This window comes from Lipotes vexillifer, unplaced genomic scaffold (assembly GCF_000442215.2).
Source record: "Lipotes vexillifer unplaced genomic scaffold, Lipotes_vexillifer_v1.1 scaffold299, whole genome shotgun sequence".
In the NCBI taxonomy this organism is placed as follows: domain Eukaryota; kingdom Metazoa; phylum Chordata; class Mammalia; order Artiodactyla; family Lipotidae; genus Lipotes; species Lipotes vexillifer.
In genome coordinates, this window is record NW_006784347.1 from 1,916,616 (window position 1) to 1,922,529 (window position 5,914).

The window sequence follows — 5,914 nt, forward strand, 5'->3', positions numbered from 1 at the left end:
TCCTTTCCTTATGCTTGAAGACAGCCAACTGTGGACAGCTGACATTACTGCCTGAGAACTATGGACGCCCCATACCAGGAAAGAGTTTAGATGGAATGGTGCTTTATGCTGACTATTTATTTAGTTATTTATTTATTTAGTTAGTTAGTTAGTTAGTTAGCGGTACGCAGGCCTCTCACCGCTGTGGCCTCTCCCCTTGTAGAGCACAGGCTTCGGATGCGCAGGCTCAGCGGCCATGGCTCACGGGCCCAGCTGCTCTGCGGCATGTAGGATCCTCCTGGACCGGGGCACGAACCCGTGTCCCCTGCATCGGCAGGCGGACTCTCAACCACTGCGCCACCAGGGAAGCCCCTGACCATTTATTTTTAAAGACACCTTGGACTGTCTATTGATTAGCAAAAGACACAGGAGAATGCGGTTAGGAAGGCTTAGAGTAAAGAAGACATTTTCTCATATTATAGAAGTGTCCTTGAGCATGAGGACTGGTCTTCTCTCTCACAATGTCTTCTTTTCTGGATGTGTTTTAGGAAGTATTCTGAAGTAAAATATATACTTTATTATTTTCATTTCTCTGTTCAAGTTACTCACCTGCTCCTTGTAGGCCTTCCTCGTTGCCTACCATGTAAGATCTAAATTTAGCCTGGTACCCAAGGGTTATCACTAACTACCCTTCCTCTCAGCTCCCCAGTCTCATCTTTCCAAGTTCTTCAGCATACTTTCACTATTCTGCAGTTCTTCCTGCTTCCTCTTTGCCAGACCATGGTTGTCAACCTTTTTTAAGGCTCTAGCTTGATTTACCTGCTGCAGTTTGGTCAGTATTTTTGACTGAGACCATTTTCATTATTCCCTGTTCCTTTAGTCATTGGATATAATTTGCACACTAGTTTATAGGTTCCTGAGTAATTGCCCTCTAGTTGTTGCATATTTGTAAGTTTTATCCCAAAAGATTATAAGCTCCTTGAGAACGGGAGCTGTGTCTTCTTTTGGAACCCATCCTCTTAAGAGAACACAGTGAATACTTCTTGAATTGTTAGCAGGAGTCAAGCAGAAATCATATTCTGCAAACCCCTTCTTTAGAGAAGAAGCTGGAATTGGGGTTTAGTTTAATGATGTGATTGTTTAACTGGGAGCTATCACCCCTGATTGTGATCCCTCCACTCCCCTGATGAGAAACTGTAGACAACTGGTTCTTTGCATTCACTTGCCCATCCATTAAGGGGTGCACTCAGCTGCAGATACTGCTGCAACACCAGAGCTGTTTGAAAGATGACCATCTGAGCTCTGACACTGATGGCGTGGCATTAGATATCACATAAAATAAGTGCCACATTGATGCCTCTCTCTCTAAGGATGTGTATTTTTTTAAATTATTATAAAGTCAGTATAACTTATTGTAAACGTAAAAAAAAAAAAAGGACCGTCTTACATAATCCTAGCACCATAACACAGATTGATTTTTGCATATGCCCCTCTTTGGCCATATGTATACACACTATAAGTGTTGTCATGGTATTTATACAATTTTCTACTTCAATTTTTCACTTAACCTTGTCATGTACATTTTTCTGTTAATATACAGTCTTCATGATTATAATTTATAAGGATGCATAAGTCCGTTGAGTGGATATACCATAATTTAATTAAATAACCATTTTTGCTACTGTTGGAACACTTAAGCTACTCCTATTTTTTGCATTTATAAAGATTTGCATTTAAGACTAATAGTGGCATTGGTGGTGATGAAATCTTTCCTTGAGGACTTCCTCAGCTAGACCTCAGGCTTCTCAATAAACAGAGGTATCATGATCCAAAATTGCTACGTGCTTAGGAGTCCTACTTCTAGAAGTGCTTCTCTGTTTGTGATGAAATATCAGTTTTATTCTTCTAGTTTCTAATCTGTTATGGACCAACTCTTTTTTTAAAAACATGAAAAGTGAAATGGAAAAATTAACTAGAGACGTATAAAATACAAGCCCACAACTTTTATTGTTAAGTTCGATAGACATGAGTCACTGCCAAATTGTTGTAAAAGGGCTTAAAGAGTTACTCTTCCATTTTGGTATTTACCTTGTTGAGGACTGGTATACACCACAGGTTGTACCCTGGCACCAGCCCACAGATCACACTTTACATACACTTCTCCAGGATACCATATCAACCTGGTCTTCATCTCCTCTTGATGGTAACTGTCAGCCACTTTGTTCTCTACTTAGTTTCCTCCATTTTTAGCAGTCTGTCAACTCATCCACCTTTCGTTATCACCTGTACCTTTACTTCCCCTCTTATTCCTGTTTTTAAATGTACTGTCTCTTTCTACTCTCCAGATTCCTTTTTTATTGATCCTTCTATGACAGCTTCTGATCTTTCCTCTGTCTTCATCCCTCACCAAGGTGGAAAGTCATACTCCTCCCATCTCACCTGGCCAAGGCCAGGTCTTAGGCTTCAATATTGTTTTTACCTGAGAACTCCTGGATTTGGGCAATCACAGAACCTCCTCTTAGTCTGCAGAGGCTTTCTCTAGCCTTGGTTTTACTGCCATTTTAAGATGCTTCACCGTCTCCTTCAGTAGTTCTTGCTGCCCTAGCCCTCTGCCTTGGGCCATCAACTCTTAGCTATTTTCCTACTACAGACTTCTTTTCTAAACATGTGTGCATCTAACTCTTAATTTATCTTTCTGCTCTTGACTTTCTTATAACTTTCTCGACTTTTGCACTGTCATAACATAATCTCAAGCTTAACATTCTGTTGTCACTTGTACCTGCATATGATAAAAACTAAATACCCAACCATCTTAAACTGTGAATGGCATTTGGTTTTGTTACCTCAGATTCTCTCTGACAAAAGTAAACTTATAATCTTCTCATCTAAATGTTGCCCACTTCCCAAATTTCCCATCAATGAATTTGACACTATTTGAGTTCAAAATATCAAGGATAATCTAAATGGTAATTATTTTCAGTTTTCCAAGAAACTAATGGGGCAAGTGCAGGAAGTTAGAACGAAACTTGTTGGGCAGAATAGCTTCAGTCTGGCCCCTGTTTAAAAATCATTACACTTTACATGTATAAGGTACTTTCAACTCTCATTTGGTTTTTGCAGCTTTGAGTGGTTGGTTAGGCATCTGTTATCGCCAGTCTACCCCCTGGGGAAACTGAGGCTTAGAGTGATTTGGCCTAGGTGAAACAGTAAATAGTGACAGAGCTGGTCTTGAATCCAGATGTTCTGACTGTAGTCCAGTGTGTATTAGATACCATCCAGGAATGGGATCTTAGAATTATTGTAGTCCTTGGAAAACCTCACCCAGGTTCTTTCACAGTTCATTAGAAACAGAACAGAAAGTATAATGTTGCCCGTGAGGAAAACTTGTGACATGTGTCATTCTCTTCCCCACAGCTCAGAAGGTTAACTGAGCTAGGAAAGGTCCAAGAGAAGACAAACTTTTTAAGGGGTTGGGGTCAGTTTTATATGTGTATGGCCTAAAAAGCTCTTTAGTCGGGAAAGGAAGCTGAAGCATACATATGTAGAAACAAAGTCTGTGACGCATTGAAGAGTAGGGATAATAAAAACACAGATTTGTTCACCTAATCTCAATTTGGATGAGCCCCTTGAATATTGAGGATTATCATAGAACAAAATGGAAGTAAGAATTTGTATAAGGGGTATAAACATGGCATCCTTTATTCAAGTTGTATAGCTTCAAAGCAGATTTTTTTAAGGCTTTTAATAAATTCATGGATGTTAAAGCTGTAAATCTATTAAATAACCTGGATGCTTCCACAGCTATCATAACTGTCATGGTCTATCATGCAAATGTCTCGTTGCCACCATTGAAGCAGAGGACTAGTGACATCCAAGGTGCCATTTCTCAGCTCATGTTTCCGTGAACCAAACTAAAACAAACACACACACACCTCTTCTTTTCCCCCTGCATCATTGAATCCACCTGTTCCCTTTGTCTGATACCACCACATCTTTTATCGAGATGATTTGTGGGTCAACTTTTATAATCTCTTTTTCTGCTAATCTCCTAGCTTCCAGTGACTGCAGTCTTTGTGCATGTGGTTCCCTGGTAATTTTTCACGTTGTTTGTGTCGGCCATAGCACACTGCTACCCCCAGAGCCTTTCGGTGAGGTTTTCATTGAATGGTCAAATGAAATGACCATTCTATTTGCTGTCTTTAGAATGTTCTGCCAGCTACACACTTTATACCTGTTGGCTCTCCTTTCACTCTCTTACAGGTCCCTTTTATTTTTCCTAGTCCCACCTTCCTCCTTCCTCTCCTGCCCACTTCTAGGTCTTGTTCAAGTTTCCCTGAATCCTTGCATCAACCTCATTTTTGTTTACCATGCCATTCTCTTTTATCTCCTTAAATCAGGGTTTTCTGAACTTGACTGACTATTACAAACACTTGGGGGAGATTTAAAAAACACAAATCCTTCGGCCTTAACCCCAGAGATTCTGTTGTAGTTGGTCTGAGGTGTTAAAAACCCCACAGGCAGTTCTGCTGGTCTGCTGGGGCTGAGAACCATTGCCTTAAACCCAAGTGTGACTCACCTCCTAAGACGTTGCTGCCGCCCTGTGTCAGCATCACCTGAAAGCTTGTTAGAAATGCAGATTCTCAGCCCCAGCCCAGACCTACTGAATCAGAATCTGTACTTCATCAAGGTCCTAGGTGATTTGTGTGCACACAAAAATGTGAGAAGCCCTGCTTTGAAACCTTCCCTGATTCCCTTCATCTGTTTTCCAACTGTTGCCACAGTCAGCCTTTCGTTTTAGAAACCTATGCTCGTGCTGGCTGTTGAACCTCCTCTCCTGGCTCAGCTTTTAGATTTAAAATTGAGAGTTTAGAATCTGTGTTCTTTGGTACGTTTCAGATTCATGTTGCCAAGATGTATTGAATTCCCACCCTGTGTAAGGCCCCGTGTCTAAGCAGGTGTCGTTGCGGTGCTCAGCGTGCAGCTCTTCTCTTTCTGACTGTAAGGCTGTGGCTTTTTCCTTGCCCTTCACTGGCCTGCTTCCCCAGCGTGTGGCTTTGATTGTTTTTTCCTTTCTGACCCTCGGCAGAGAGCTATTGCACATTGGAGGCTTTAGCAAGAACACTCACTTCCCCTTGGTCTGACTTCCCGTTAGAGCAAGACAGTTTGTCAAGACAGCCCTGCATGTGATAAAGTCTGGCGTGGGGGGACTAGAGGAGGCTGCTTGGCAGCTGAACTTAGCCCTGAGAGCGGGAAGCCTTTTTCCTGGAGGACAGGATATAGTTTGTTTAGGTTGGACCTTTTTTTTTTTTCTTACAGGAGGTAAGAGAGAGAGAGAAACAAGTAGAAACCTTGACCCAAATTATTTATAAATTCTGAGCTCCCACTCTGCATAGTGCTCTGCTTATTTATGAGCACATCCTGACATCACTTGCTCACCTCCAGGCTTCAGTTTTAAGCTTTCTCAGTGCAAGGGTCCCTTTCTGTTGCTTTGTTTTCTCTCAAGCGCTCACCTTGAGGCCCAGCTGGGTCAGTGCAAAGTGGGGTAGATGTGGCAAGGCTGCTGACCCTGTTCTGAAGTCCTTGACCTCTGGCAGAATGGTACCTTGATAGCCTTTCTGAGATGAACACAGTCCTGAGATGGTTCGCATGTAAACCCCAGTAATATGAAGCATCTGAGACCTTCTTACCTTAATTTTCCAGGAGTGATTATGGTTGGGGAAGAAGCAGCATATCAAGCTATTTTTTAAAAGTTTATCAACCAGAATTTTTGGTGCAGAAGTTGCCACCATTCTCCATTCTGACCCCCCACGTGGCAGGTGATCTTGCCACTGAAATAATTTCCTGCTTTTCCTGCTATTCTTCCCAAGCTCTCTGGAGAGTTTTATGAGAGGGTATTTACAACGCTTTTCTGTTTGGCACATTATTACAGGAATGC

At 41.7% G+C, this 5,914-nt stretch overlaps 1 protein-coding gene across 1 annotated transcript in view; it reads left to right on the forward strand.

Annotated features, from left to right (window-relative positions):
• The window catches only part of MAP3K3 (mitogen-activated protein kinase kinase kinase 3), a 51,851-nt gene that overhangs the window by 24,773 nt on the left and 21,164 nt on the right, over positions 1–5,914 (forward strand). The window lies entirely within an intron of this gene.